The sequence below is a fragment of the Leucoraja erinacea genome, chromosome 12 (assembly GCF_028641065.1).
Source record: "Leucoraja erinacea ecotype New England chromosome 12, Leri_hhj_1, whole genome shotgun sequence".
In the NCBI taxonomy this organism is placed as follows: domain Eukaryota; kingdom Metazoa; phylum Chordata; class Chondrichthyes; order Rajiformes; family Rajidae; genus Leucoraja; species Leucoraja erinaceus.
In genome coordinates this window covers 23,338,657-23,344,656 of record NC_073388.1, presented here as the reverse complement: position 1 = coordinate 23,344,656, position 6,000 = coordinate 23,338,657, and the positions used below count along the sequence as shown (strand labels likewise).

Sequence of the window (6,000 nt, the reverse complement as noted above, 5' to 3'; positions counted from 1 at the left end):
TATGGTGATGGAGCATCCTCTCCATGAGGTGCTCCATTTGGGATAAATGCCCAAAGACGTTATCCATGGGTGTAGGAGGGGAATCCTCCTGGCCTGACTCGTCAGAGTACACAGGCCTCTCAGACTCACGTTTGGCTTTCCCCCTTTTTGGGGTTGCCAAAGTGCTTTGAGCAAGCACCAAGTCTGAAGTTGCTGACCGTACTGTCAGCGACTCTGACGGCGAAACAGCCGGCTGCCGGCTACCCGCACCCCCGCGGTCCTCCGTAGCCGGTTTCCCCGCGGCCTGTCTGGGTTTGTTCGCCTTGGACTTATCCATAATCAGCGACCACTGTGATTAGAAGATATCCAAACAAACGCCTCAGAATAAGTTAAAAACTTACCTGTGAGGTTTTTAAACTTACCGCTGGAGGAGCAACGCTCCTCCCAGCCAGTCGTGCGCCATGCGTTAGACTATTGATAGGCAGTTTCACATGGAAGTAAAACCCATTTTCTAATTTAATGTCTTGAATATGCTACCTAAGGTTAGCAATATCTGTGGGAGTAGGATATACCGAGACATAATTAGTCCAGGTCACAAGGGTGATCATTCCCAGCTGATCCACTTGTCTGAAAAGTACAACATTACTGTAGATATGTGAAAAGAAAGAGATTAGTTAAAACAAATGTAGGTCCCTTGCAGTCAGAAACAGGTGAGTTGATCATGGGGAACAAGGATATGGCGGACCAATTGAATAACTACTTTGGTTCCGTCTTCACTAAGGAAGACATAAATAATTTGCCGGAAATAGCAGGGGACCGCGGGTCAAAGGAGTTGGAGGAATTGAGTGAAATCCAGGTTAGCCGGGAAGTGGTGTTGGGTAAATTGAATGGATTAAAGGCCGATAAATCCCCAGGGCCAGATAGGCTGCATCCCAAAGTACTTAAGGAAGTAGCTCCAGAAATAGTGGATGCATTAGTAATAATCTTTCAAAACTCTTTAGATTCTGGAGTAGTTCCTAAAGATTGGCGGGTAGCAAACGTAACACCACTTTTTAAGAAGGGAGGGAGAGAGAAAATAGGAAATTACAGGCCAGTTAGTCTAACATCGGTAGTAGGGAAACTGCTAGAGTCAGTTATTAAAGATGGGATAGCAGCACATTTGGAAAGTGGTGAAATCATTGGACAAAGTCAGCATGGATTTACGAAAGGTAAATCATGTCTGACGAATCTTATAGAATTTTTCGAGGATGTAACTAGTAGCGTGGATAGGGGAGGACCAGTGGATGTGGTGTATCTGGACTTCCAGAAGGCTTTCGACAAGGTCCCACATAAGAGATTAGTATACAAACTTAAAGTACATGGCATTGGGGGTTCAGTATTGATGTGGATAGAGAACTGGCTGGCAAACAGGAAGCAAAGAGTAGGAGTAAACGGGTCCTTTTCACAATGGCAGGCAGTGACTAGTGGGGTATCGCAAGGCTCAGTGCTGGGACCCCAGCTATTTACAATATATATTAATGATCTGGATGAGGGAATTGAATGCAATATCTCCAAGTTTGCGGATGACACTAAGCTGGGGGGCAGTGTTAGCTGTGAGGAGGATGCTAGGAGACTGCAAGGTGACTTGGATAGGCTGGGTGAGTGGGCAAATGTTTGGCAGATGCAGCATAATGTGGATAAATGTGAGGTTATCCATTTTGGTGGCAAAAACAGGAAAGCAGACTATTATCTAAATGGTGGCCGACTAGGAATAGGGGAGATGCAGTGAGACCTGGGTGTCATGGTACACCAGTCATTGAAAGTAGGCATGCAGGTGCAGCAGGCAGTGAAGAAAGCGAATGGTATGTTAGCATTCATAGCAAAAGGATTTGAGTATAGGAGCAGGGAGGTTCTATTGCAGTTGTACAGGGTCTTGGTGAGACCACACCTGGAGTATTGTGTACAATTTTGGTCTCCAAATCTGAGGAAAGACATTCTTGCCATAGAGGGAGTACAGAGAAGGTTCACCAGACTGATTCCTGGGATGTCAGGACTTTCATATGAAGAAAGGCTGGATAGACTCGGCTTGTACTCGCTAGAATTTAGAAGATTGAGGGGGGATCTTATAGAAACTTACAAAATTCTTAAGGGGTTGGACAGGCTAGATGCAGGAAGATTGCTCCCGATGTTGGGGAAGTCCAGGACAAGGGGTCACAGCTTAAGGATAAGGGGGAAATCCTTTAAAACCGATATGAGAAGAACCTTTTTCACACAGAGAGTGGTGAATCTCTGGAACTCTCTGCCGCAGAGGGTAGTCGAGGCCAGTTCATTGGCTATATTTAAGAGGGAGTTAGATGTGGCCCTTGTGGCTAAGGGGATCAGAGGGTATGGTGAGAAGGCAGGTACGGGATACTGAGTTGGATGATCAGCCATGATCATATTGAATGGTGGTGCAGGCTCGAAGGGCCGAATGGCCTACTCCTGCACCTAATTTCTATGTTTCTATGTTTCTAAATCTTTTAATTATCAATGCTTACATTGGCACTGGTGTGAACAGAGTAAGGTTTCCAAATGTTTGTTCTATTTTACCCATTTTTATCTCAACCCCTGTCCGGAAATGTTTTCAGGGATTCAGAATCTGTATTATAATTTAAAGTCCTGACCTATATTGCAATGTTGGCTATTGTGGTTTTCGATTTTCAAAGTTGCATTGTTGAAATGCAAAGGGGTAAGGAATCGTACAACCGAAAAAAAAATTTGCATTTCAGCAACAGAATCTCCATTAAAGGGCGGCATGATGACGCAGTGGTAGAGTTGCTGCCTTATAGTGCCAGAGACCCAGGTTTGATCTTTACTACGGGTGCTGTCTGTACGGAGTTTGTACCTTCTCCCCGTGACTGTGTGGGTTTTCCCCGGGTGCTCCGGTTTCCTCCTGTACTCCAAAAACATACAGGTTAGTAGTCTAATTTGGTTTCTTAAATTGTAAATCTTCCCTAGTGTGTATGATAATGTTAGTGCACGGGGATGGCTGGTTGGCATGGACTCAATAGGGCGAAGGTTCTGTTTCCGTGCTGTATCCCTAAACTAAAACTGAACAAAGAGACATAGGCAAGGATAGGTGTTGGGTGCAGAGTGGATTAAAATTGGTGCAAACTTGCTAGCATCTGGACTATTATGAGTACCATGCCATAAGCCTGCGATAGAGATTTAATGACTTGTCAGGAAAGTTTAGAGCATTATTATCTTCCATTAGTTCTTTGTTTAAGCATGCATGGCCTTGTATAATAATGTCTGCTGCAACTTCCTGGCTCCATTACTTGATTTGATATTTCCTCATGAAGTATAACAAGATGAAGCAACCCATACTCAAGCTTCAGTGACAATGCCCCAAGTTGGCATCACTAATCAGTGACTGGTCACTTGGTATGGGCATGGTATGGCTTTGTGCTAGTCTTTATTCCATCCAGCTTTTAAGATTAAAAACAAGTTAGACTGGAAGTACAGGATTTTTATTTTTATTCCATGGGTTAATATTCATCCTCCACTTGCTGATTAAATTAGAACATTGATTGGATTTGCAGTACAGTTAGTATAAAGGTTTACTGTTAGATTTCAGATTTGGTTAGAGTTTCTGCGTCTCATTACATTTGTGAAAAAATTTCACAATACCAGCAGTGTGCATTCTAATATTTATACTACCAACTGGTTTTTGTACAGCAAGTAATTTGGTGCAGTATGACATTGAAAAGAAAATCCTCACCTCTGGTGAATCAAATTGACACTTAAATACAAAACTTATATATATAAAATGTGGAGGCAAAAAAATTCAGTTTCTAAACAAAAATGAAAAAGTATGTGCCCTTGTTAATAGAATAATGTTATATGTATCTGTAAATAGAGTCTGTTTATTTGTTTGGGGGGGGGGGGGGGGGGGGGGGGGGGGGGGGGGGGGGGGGGGGAGGAGGAGGAACAGATCACCCCTCATATCCATCTCATGCGTAGAATCGTCGTCCTTTAATACATTTTGAGTTTTCAGAGCTTTTTAAGAAGTTTTAATTGGATGTGGGAACAATGTATTAAAATATAAGATTTATGCTGGATTAAAATCTTTTATATTAATTATAATGCAGCTGCAGGCAGTTAAGACCAACTGTGGGCGGTCCATTTGCTGTAGCAACTTGCTGGTGAAAAGCCATCCTATCCGGAACAGTTATGCACTGTTTCGCTATTGGTGCCAATAGTCTCAGCCCCAAGATAGAGGAACTGAAGTCTATAAAATCTCCACAGTGCTCCATATTATACACAGCCTATTCTCAGATAAACATACTGCAAGGAAGTGCCTTAAAAACATATTCCCAGTCCTGCAAGGAACTTCTGCCTCGATGTTATTTCGATGATGTGAAGAACTCTCACGTGGAATATCAGAATCTTCATTTCTGTTGTATTGCTCATCTCAAGAAAGAGGTAAATATTTTTATTCTTAAATAACAGATGTTCTTTTAATTGAAATAGATACTTCAAATGGTAATTTGGAAAATCATACGGGTAGAAGTCCCTTAAAAAAAAAGAATCAGAACCAAATCATTAAAAAGCATTGATGAATTGCACTGAGGGTTAGAAAATAAAATTGTGCATTTTTAACAGTATTCACTCATGAACAAGTCATGAGTCTGCTAACTCATCCTGTGACAAAAATCAGTTTCGGTATAGCATGACGATTAGATCTGGGAATTCACAAATTAGATTTGGATAGAGGATCCAGGAGAAGATTGTAAATGTTTTTTTAATAGTTTTAAATAGGCATTTAATAAATAGGTCATTATAAATGTGCCCACTATAATTTTTTGATTTATAATTTGTGAGCATATTGAAATCAAATTAGACATTGTTAACGTTGACTAGAAATGCCTTTCATATCCTACTACTGTTACTTGGCAAAGTGCAGTTAAATATATAGTAATGGGAAAGAAAGGTCCTTATGCTGAACAATCAAGTATATACAGTACATTAACAAATACAGCAATGAAACTGAATTTGTGGTAGATGGGCATTTGATGCCGTCAGTCATTAGTTAAATTTACTTTGCCCATTAAGGTGTGGTCTGATAATAGAGCAGCAAGAGAAACAGGCTCTCTGGGACACATAAACAATATGATTCAAGAATTGGACAATAAACTGTGGATTAGTGAAGGACAAATTCATTCATCTTCAATCATGTCCAGAAAGAAAAATAAGAAACATTGATTGAGTGACAAAAATGTACTAAAATTAAATAAAATATGGTTTCTGTTCTGAAAATTAGCTTTAAATATGTGAAACTTAATTCAAATGTGCTGGAAGAATATTGCAAGTTCATAATATTGGCCTAGATTTTTCTGAATACACTTTTCTCTTTACCTAAAGACTTTACCATAGGTTTGAGCTTCTAGGCTGCAATTTGACAGTCAAATGAATGCACTGCCCTCTATAGTAAATTTATATGAACAACACAGTCAAATACGTAAGTGCGTGGGGTTGTGAGTGGAATTTGTCTTTGGTCACTTATGTTAAAGGTGAAAACACAACATCTATTAGTTGTGTCTGCTTCAAATTATGAATCAAAATTCCTCCAAATTCTGGGTGATTATGTTTTACATTCCACCATACAAAAAGGAATTAGTAAAATGCTATTGAAATCTGTTCTCTGCCAAACTGCTCACTTTTACAAAATAATCTGGGTATTAACATATAACCATATTTTTCTCTGCTTGGCTAAAATGTTAAATCCCTTACCCCAGCTGCAATTTGCTTTATCTCCAAAGTGCTGGATTCTCATGGATTATTGCCAAAATGATTGTGAATATCTATTCAGCATCCTCTGCATTCAGACCATGTATCATTTGTAACTTGCTAGTTCTCTCCCATCATGCTTTCTGTGCGATCATTCTGCCCATAAATTCTATTGTCTCCCCGTTCAACTCTGTTCCTTCCAAACTAGAGACCATTCTACTTCACTTTATGCCTGTCTCCTATGTTTACTAACTCAATATTAGTTCTGTTGCC

The 6,000-nt window shown here is 40.3% G+C and overlaps 1 protein-coding gene across 2 annotated transcripts in view; it reads left to right on the top strand.

The window, feature by feature from the left end:
- Window positions 1-4,052: 4,052 nt before the first annotated feature.
- Window positions 4,053-6,000, top strand: part of LOC129702179 (endothelin receptor type B-like) — a 33,489-nt gene continuing 31,541 nt past the window's right edge. Inside the window, exon 1 of one of the 2 annotated variants that reach the window (XM_055643804.1) lies at window positions 4,053-4,422. The gene's annotated coding sequence lies outside the window, so the exon portion shown is untranslated. The remainder of the gene's footprint in view (window positions 4,423-6,000) is intronic. The other variant, XM_055643803.1, reaches the window with a different exon arrangement.